We start from the raw sequence: 9,714 nt of genomic DNA on the forward strand, positions 1-9,714 counted from the left end.
GTCTTTCCCCAGTACTGAAGATGTCTTACTTGTGCAAAAACTACAAAATATAGGGTCCTGTGGTTTCATTATTAGCATCAGCTTAAGGCCTTGGAGAGATTCTATTAGTGAAGAGGCCTAGAGCTTAATCTTGTGTATTACTTTGCAATCACCCTATATAGCCTCATTTGATGGCAAGAAAGTCACCACAGTGCATCTCCATTTCTAACTGGCAAATCCTAGTTAAGAATATCAAAAAAGAGGAATAGTATATGCCTAGGGTGCTCTGTGTGAGAAATATAAAGTATATTTAGGACATTGAATCCTAATTTACTTGTAACCCCAATTTAGCCATCAAAGCGAACAGACATAAAAGCAAGCTAATAGTTGTAAAAGTCTAGAGAAGTTTCATTAACAATATATAATGCCAGCTTCATTTTAAATTTCCTAAATTTTTAGCTACATATAAAAGATAAAAAAAACAAGTAGACTAAATTAATTTTAATTATAAACTAAAATATTTAAAATGACATTATTGATGGCTCATTTGCCTCTTTTTATGCTATTAAACCTTGTAAATCTAACATTTATTTCCACTTAAGCCATATATCAAGTTCTTAACGGCGACATGCAGACAGGCTGGAAAGCAGGGGTCTAAACCTCAGGAAAGAATAGCCACAGGTTGAGACATGCTTGAGAAAACTACAAAACTGGAATAGAAGAAATAAAAAAAGTCACAAGTCACCAGTTCGATGTTTCGTGTGCGGGTAGAACTCATTATTGTCAGGGCACCAGCTTTTCCCACTTGATCCACAGACTCGACGTCATTCTGATCTAGAACCTCAGTAAAATATTCCTTACAGCAACTTGAAATTTAATATATATAACATACAACACAAGGTGTGAAGCCTAATGTAACGTATGTGACCCACACAACAGTGATTTATTAATATTAGATTATCAACCTCATGTTGTGTAAATGAAATACAAGAGTCCGATGACAGGATCTGTGCTGGGAAGAGAAAAAGAACGGTAACTGGAACATCTCTACACTTTCTACTCCAGTTTTCTAAATGTTTTTCTTTTTTTTTTTAAAGCACATGTCAAAAAAAAACCAATGGTTAGTATTTTAGAATAATCACCTCACATTTGCAAATTGCTATGATTTCCTAGAAATCTCCTCCCCCTAGTGGTTCTGAGGCAGTAAAACGATATGCGGCTCACAAAGTAGAGACAAGAAAAAAACTGTCCCAATTCTGAGACCAAATAGTCCTGGCAAGGAGTTAAGTCTCAAATGGGAAGTCATCCATTAAGCAAGTGTGGACTGAAATAATCATGATGGAAGACCGTTAAGGCTGACGTGGGAGAAGTCAGTGCCCCAGCAAAGTAAGTCATACACAAAAACAACTAGAAAGAAGGAACCACTGCATATCTGAGCAGTAAGATAGCCCTAGGATGGCAGGAGCCACACGCTTTGTGGGTCTGGGGTGCTCACTGAGATTGCTGGTCCCAATATCTGACTGGCTCTCTGAAACTCAGCTCCTATTGCCCCACCTGGGACTTGGTGGCTAATTCTGATGAAGAACCTCCCCACTTGGTGCTTTATTCCAGCCTATAACAGAAAAGAAGTGATTGTTTCATAAAGATGAAGTCTAATCACAAATTAGGCATCCCCTCCTATCCTGAAGAAAAAGATAAAAATTGAAGGTAAGATGTAAGATGGCTCAGCATCAATCCTTGGGCTACACGTTAGTTGGAAAATAAGACTCCTGTAAATTCTTCTCTGATTTCCACACATGTGCCATGGCATGTGGGAACCCATACATGTACACATACACACAACCAATGAAAATGTATTAAAAATAATTGCATATGAAACCCATGTAAGTGCAGTGTGCATTGTGTGTGCTCATATGCGCATGCGCACTAAATTCCAAAATGTTCTAGTCATTCTCCTTTATATTATCTTTAGGTGTGGACTGTCCCCACTTACACTTATATGTGAACCCCTGGACCTAACTAGTAATGATGTTTTAGGGGGGGTTAATGGAACTTTCTAGATATGAGGCCCATGTAAAATTTCAGGCCCTGTGAATTGACAGAATTCTGAACCTTCCCTGTTACCAATCTGTTTCCTAATCAATCCCAGTGTGACCAGCTACACGTCCATGCCAGCAGCCATGAGAGACTGCATCTCCTCAAGCCAAGAGCAAAATAAGTGTTCACCGTCAACGGCTCCTATGGGCATTCTACTGTGGCGATGGGAGAAGTAGCTATGTTTTTAATTTTACTGGATACTCTCTACATTTACATTTCAAATGTTATCCCTTTTCCCCCACCCTCTTCCCTCCTCCCCCTCAGCTTGTTTCCATGAAGGTGCTATTACACTCTGCATATGTGTGGAAGCTTCCATTTGAAACCTAAAATAATGCAGTGCTGCTACAAAGACTAAGCACTATTCCCTAAACCTTAGTCTCTCTTAATTCTTCTGCTGGTGTCCATGTATGTGAGGTGCTGTTTACATCTACACAGATTCTGCTGGTGTCCGTGTATGTGAGGTGCTGTTTACATCTACACAGATTCTGCTGGTGTCCATGTATGTGAGGTGCTGTTTACATCTACACAAGGGACCAGAGAAACACAACCGCTGCTGTCACTCTCCAGAGCACCCCACATGGGGTATCTTACTAGACCTGACACTCCACTGCCTTGCCTGGATTCCAAGGGTTAATCTTTTCACTAACATCTCCACAAGCCCTTTGGGAGCCTGCAATATTTTCTAAGCTGTTACAGCAGAGTGAATGGTGAGCCATCTTATAGTTACTAATTATCACGACTAGTTCTTAAAACAAAAGTAAATAAAAATCATTTAAAAGTACAAGAAACAGAACTAGTATCCCAAATGCCAGCACTTATACCTTACTGTGGTCTATTGGATGACTATTTTCTCAACTACTTTGGTAATTTCATTTTAAAACATCTCCAATATTTTGTTGATTCATCATACTTATTCACCAATTTCCTGACATAACTTTTAAAAAATGGTATTAGAAATTGTTATCTGTGTGGACATAACCAAATAAGAAGTAACATTGGAATTTCATGTTATTTTTGTTTTGGTTTTTGGTCTGGGGTCGTGTTTTAGAATTGTTTGGTTTTCTTCTCCCTACCCCAAATCTGGTAATGGTGCAAGGATTTGTTTTCCTTTGTTTTTCTCCGATGCTCCAACATAAGTACCAGGGGAGACAGTGCAGTGTGTTTGGTAAGGAAAGAACATGCTAGTTTTTCAGAATAATATCCACCTGAGTGGTGTGAAAGCTCTGACCACTTCCAAGCCCTCCCCTCACAGGACAAACCCTCACCTGTGGATATGAGATGGAAACAACAGAGCTGATTGGGTGCCTAAGGTAAAGGAACTAAGCAAACATGGAGAAACTTTTAACCCAGACAGAATGCCATTTCCTCCCATGAAGTAGGATTTATAGACAAACACCCTTATCTTGATAAGGAACATACTAATGCCTGTCTGAGTAGAATCTATGAGGCTGAGTAACTTCAGCCATACCCTTAGGACTCCTTGTGGGAGTTTTGTGTGTTCTGTGAGCACCATGTACGGTCGACCAGTTGCTGTAAGACTATTTAATAATGCAGTCTCTTCTCACCTGCTTCCACTTAGGGAGTGTCCACCACAGAAATCCAATGTACTATAATAAGTACCAGCACACTTTATCACTACCCAAATCAGACTCTGTCAGCACGCTTTGCCTAGTTAATTACCAATCATTTTCCCAAGTCCACACCCTGTCTGCCCCACACACTGTAACAGTGCTTCGTCTGCTTTTCAGTGGAATGTCTAGCCAGGCCATCTGAAACTGGTTATTCAGTCTACAGAGACATGCTCAGGGAAGCTTTAGTACACTCAACAGGCAGCTATAACAGGAACCTGCAGAACATCGCCAATTTTCATTCATATGCCCGATCAGATCTCTTTAAACCATTTATAACATCAGGTACATTTAACATGCTTCTACATTTCAATAAATTATTCTATGTGTTTTAGCTAAGCCAAAGAAGACACTACGTACACACGCTACACGATGAGAGATGAAATGGCCTCCCTCATGCTCCTTTCTTTCTGTATTTCTTAGTTGTGTTAACTATTCTACCACACTTCATGGCCCCAAGATTTGCAGTCATCAGGAGCTTGATCCTGCCTCCTTCATGATCACATACAGTCAGACGTGAACTCTGTCTCCATCAACTATGACAAAACTGTAAGCAATATCAGCATTAGTTATTTGTAGACAACCTCTCTAACACACATTAAAACTGTAATAATGACTTCAGAGAATCAAACAACCCTATTAAAAAATGGGGTACAGAGCTAAACAAAGAATTCTCAATTGATGAATATCGAATGGCTGAGAAGCATCTAAGGAAATGCTCGACATCCCTAGTCATCAGGAAAATGCAAATCAAAACAACCCTGAGATTCCACCTCACACCAGTCAAAATGGCTAAGATCAAAAACTCAGATGGCAGCAGATGCTGGTGAGGATGCAGAGAAAGAGGAACACTCCTCCACTGTTGGTGGGGTTGTAAACTGGTACAACCATTCTGGAAATCAGTGTGGCAGTTCCTCAGAAAATTGGACATAGTACTACCTGAAGACCCAGTTATTCCACTTCTGGGCATATACCCCAAAGATGCTCCAACATACAACAAAGATATATGCACCACAATGTTCATTGCAGCTCTATTTATAATAGCCAGAAGCTGGAAAGAACCCAGATGTCTTTCAGTAGATGAATGGATACAAAAATTGTGGTATATTTACACAATAAAGTACTACTCAGCTATTAGAAACAATGACTTTATGAAATTCCTAGGAAAATGGATGCATCTAGAGAATATCATCCTGAGTGAGTTAACACAGTCACAAAAGAACAGACATAATATGCAGTCACTGATAATTGGATACTAGCCCCAGAAAGATCTGAACACCCAAGAAACAACTCTCAGACCATATGAAGCTCAAAAAAAGGAAAGGCCAAAAACTGGAAGCCTCAGCCCTTCTTTAAAAAAAAAAAAAAAACAGTAAGTGTATAGCACCCTCTCAGGGTGTGGTACACCTAGACCTTAAATCATTAATAACTCAAGAGCTAAGAAGATATAGCCTTATGGCAATTTTTGGTAATTCAAAATCATTATGTTTAATCTATAAACACCAATAAAACTTTGACTATTTCCATGTTATGTTTTGTTTTACATGTACTGTATGCTTATTGTAACTAGTAAGATTTCAATGCATACTATCAAAACTTTAAAAAATCAAGTACTGACAAAAATATATTCATATAGTTTTATGCCAAAATGTTTTTAAAAATCTGTACATGTATCTCTGTTTTTTAAAATAAATTTTTAAGAAAAAAATGTAATAATGTTGACCATTATAATTCATTATGTCACAAATAATATGTGTGTGTTCATACACACAGTTAATAAATACTGATAAAATCTTTTAAAAAATAAACTAGCATTAATATCTAACCTATAAATTGTGACTGGGTTTTACTAGTTTCCTACCACTCTCTCATCCTAATTCTGTCTGGATCCCATGTTTTATGTGAATGAGAATATTTCTCTTTTTCTTGTCCATTGTGTGTGTATAAGTGTATGTGTCTATGTGTGTGCATGTGTATATGTGTTTATGTGTATGTATGTACTTGTGTGTGTGTGTGTCTGTGGTGTAAGCCAGAAATAAAAGATGTGAATCGTTTTCAACCATTTTCTACCCTATCTATTTTATTGTTAAAATTTGTTCTTTGAGGACTTTCTGAAGAGAATTCTAATTGCCCTGGAATTAAGCCCAACTACAAACAAGTGGGACCTCATAACCTAAAAACTTTGTCATAGCTTGAGTAAAAGGGAAATCCATACAGTGGTAGAGAACCTTGGGTAACTACCCATCTGACAGAAGATTAATATCCTGAAATACTCAAAAAAAAAAAAAAAAACCTTAAGGAAACAAATGAAGGGCTGGAGAGACAGTTTAGTTATTAAGAGCTCTTCCTCTTCCAGAGAACCTCAGATTCACATCTCAGTACCCGTATGGTAATTCACAACTACACAATGGGAGAAAAAAAGTTGTCTGCTATTATAAATCTGGGCAACTACTCATGCCTAGTAAGTCAAAAATCTTAGCGGAGAAGCTACTCCTGCCATTTCCCTAAAGTGTAATATCTAGCTTCATTCTGGCCATCTTACAGACACAGGTAAGTGTAGCTCGCATGCCTCAAAACAGACATCTCCTTATAGAGCAGATGGAAATTATTACAATAAACCAAAACAAGTCAAAATGCAAATGACTGACCATGTTAAGTGCAGCCCAGCTGATATATCAGGGAACTTTAGGCAAGGACGGTGGGATAGGTTCTATCTAGGAGTCAGAGGACCAGGGAGTGTGCCCTAAAATTGTGTCTCCTACATGTGACAAGAAAGCTACTCCCATGAAATCTCTTCAAAACAAAACTCTTTGCTTTGTCTAAACAAAACTCAAAGAAACCCAACAATAGTAACAGCTGATAGTCCAACACATGGAGGAAATACCATGGGGCCCCACCCCTAGCTACAGCACTACATGGAATTAACAAAAGCTGAGAGAAGTATAATTAGTATTTCCCAAGGGATGACCCTCTGTTTATCCACGTGATGATCCCTAAAAGCATACACACAAGCTCTCTAAATTGACTCAACAGTATTTATATATTTATTAATTCTCATGTACATATATAATTACATATACATAGGGGTAGACAGACAGACAGGCAGGGATCTGAGTGTCTCCAGCCCCCACTTTAGGGTGAAGATGCACATAACCATGCGTTGTTGCTGTTTTGGTTTGGTTGTCTTTTGTTTTTCTTTATGCAGATGCTGTGGATCTAAAGGCAGCTCCTCACCTTTATGCACAAGGCACTTGACTGACTAAGCCATACTCTCATTATTTTATTCAATAACCTTTACCATTGAAAAGAGTATTTCCTGGACATTTTGAAAGCTATACCTCAGTTTATATTTTTCTGATAATTCCATATGGCTAACCTTTGGTTGCAGATTTGGAGGAAGATGAACAGCAGTAAGGTGCCTCCACGTTCAGTCGGGAGTAGACAGTGACTATAGTACTGATGGTCTTCTGGGTCTCTCACATACATTTGCTATTTTCCTTTGAAATAAATATTTGGTTGATAATAGTAAGTTATGCAAATATTCTGTTTGTTCATTAAATTTTGACAACTCGGGATTCAGCCATATGGGTCTTGAAAACTGTAATATTCTAAGGGTGATTTTCTATTGTTCTTGTCCATTCCATATTTACCTTCTGAAATTCTTCTGTGAGAAAAATGTATCCCTTTTCCTACAAAAAAAAAAAAGACTTTTTTTAATTGTCACCACTATTATGACTTTCACACCCTCTGACCTAAATGTCCTAACCACCTTACAGAACATGAAACACAGCAATGTAAGAGCCCAGTTTCTTCCACTAGGTATTATCTAAGGCTGAAATGGCCTCGTCTGAGCTAGAAGCCAATCAACTGTAATCAAGGAAACCTGTGTATCAGTTGAAAGTTCCCCAGGTGAGTAACGCCTCTCCACAGCATATGCAAAGTACAAGCATCAGGGGGAAGGACAGTTAGAGATGGTTATGAAAGAAGATTCCACGTCCAGTGCTCCAACAGTCGGACTACGTGTTCTCCCTTCGTTCTGGATAGCTCCTGTCCACTTTTGGTATGGATTCTAGAAAGACTTGGATGTCCATGTGGAAACTTCTCTATGTCACAGCTCATCCATGCCCCAGCCTGAACCCCTCCTTTCATGCCTTTCCACAGTGAAAATACGGTCTCTGTCTTTCTTTAAATGAGGAAAGGATATCAATGGACATTTGAAAAGAACTAGAACCAAGCAATAGTCATGAGTGGGAAATGAAGCTCAAGTAAAAATCAGATATGCGGGCACTCTGGCCGCGCCACGGCGGCCAGGACAGTGGTGGTTGCAGCGCCGGGCACTGGGGTCGCGGCCTGAAGCGCAGGCGATGGAGCAGAGGCCTTTCCACCTGGTGGTGCTCGGCGCCTCTGGCTTCACTGGCCAGTTCTTGACAGAGGAGGTGCTCCGAGAGCCTCAGAGCAGAGCTCCCGCCTGCCCTGCGCCGTGGTGGGCTGCTCCAAGGAGAAGCTGCAGCAAGTGCTGGAGAAGGCTGCCCTGAAGCTGGGAAGAAGACCACTATCATTGGAAGTTGGAGTAATAATCTGTGATATCAACAATCCAGCCTCACTGGATGAAATGGCTAAAAAGGCAACGCTTGTCCTCAACTGTGTAGGACCTTATCGATTTTATGGAGAACCTGTAGTAAAAGCATGTATTGAAAATGGAACAAGTTGCATTGACATCTGTGGGGAACCTCAGTTTCTGGAACTAATGCATGCGAAGTATCATGAAAGCTGCAGAGAAGGGTGTTTATATCGTTGGAAGCAGTGGCTTCGACTCCATCCCAGCAGATCTAGGAGTTATGTACACCAGATAGCAGATGAACAGTACTTTAACTGATGTAGAAAGCTTCCTGACTTTAACTGATGTAGAAAGCTTCCTGACTATAAATTCGGGACCTGAGGGGTTATGTGTTCATGATGAAGCCTGGAAGTCAGCAATTTATGGTTTTGGCGATAAGGGTAGTTTAAGAAAACTACGGAGTGTATCATCTCTGAAACCTGTCCCAATTGTTGGTTCAAAGGTGAAAAGAAAGTGACCAGTTAGCTATTGTAGAGAGCTGAACTCATATCCCATCCCTTTTTTTGGGATCTGTTATGTCTGCTGTGAAAAGGACTCAGCGTTACATGAAAATGTAGAGGACTCACCAGTTCAGTATGCCACTTAAGTAACGGTGGGAGGCATCACCTCTGTGACTAAGCTGATGTTTGCAGGACTTTTCTTTTTATTCTTTGTGAAGTTTAGCATTGGAAGACAACTTCCTGTAAAATTCCCATGGCTCTTTTCCTTTGGTTATTTTTCAAAACAAGGTCCAACACAAAAACAGATGGATGAGACATCATTTACAATGACATTCTTTGGTCAAGGATACAGCCATAGTGTTAGTGTTGAAAAGAACAAACCAAATATCAGAATCTGTACTCAAGTGAAGGGACCAGAGGCTGGCTACGTGGCTACTCCCATAGCCATGGTTCTGGCTGTCATGACTTTTCTGACTGATGCCTCTGACCTTCCAAAAGGGGATGGAGTCTTTACACCAGGAGCAGCTTTCTCCAGAACAAAGCTGATTGACAGACTCAACAAACATGGCATTGAATTTAGTGTCATTAGCAGCTCTGAAGTCTAAACATTTGAAGACTTGCCAAATCATAAAATGCACAGTGTCTGTATTTGATATATGAAATTCTTCTATGAGCCTATCTGACTGTATGTAGACTGTCAAGTATAAAATATCTGTACATTAAAAGCAGGAAATTACACTATCTTATCCTAAACTTCATATCTCAGTTTTATATTTTTATTGCTTGTGAGAGAAAAACTAACATTCTCCTTACGTTTTATTGACACGTGAACCGGAAGGTGGGATGGTGAAGAGGCCCTACTTGTGCTGCTGACAGCATTCCTTAGTGATGCTTAGCTTCTGCCTTCCCTGCCCTGGTGCTGTGGACTCTCACCCTCCTATAAGTTCCTCTG

The 9,714-nt window shown here is 39.7% G+C and overlaps 1 pseudogene across 1 annotated transcript; it reads left to right on the forward strand.

Annotated features, from left to right (window-relative positions):
* Nucleotides 1-8,068: 8,068 nt before the first annotated feature.
* Nucleotides 8,069-9,486, forward strand: LOC308416231 (saccharopine dehydrogenase-like oxidoreductase; annotated as a pseudogene). Its single transcript has 2 exons — nt 8,069-8,890; nt 9,068-9,486. The product of its transcript is annotated as a saccharopine dehydrogenase-like oxidoreductase (transcript).
* Nucleotides 9,487-9,714: the final 228 nt, after the last annotated feature.

This window comes from Micromys minutus (genome assembly GCF_963924665.1).
Source record: "Micromys minutus genome assembly, chromosome: 1".
Taxonomy (NCBI): Eukaryota; Metazoa; Chordata; class Mammalia; order Rodentia; family Muridae; genus Micromys; species Micromys minutus.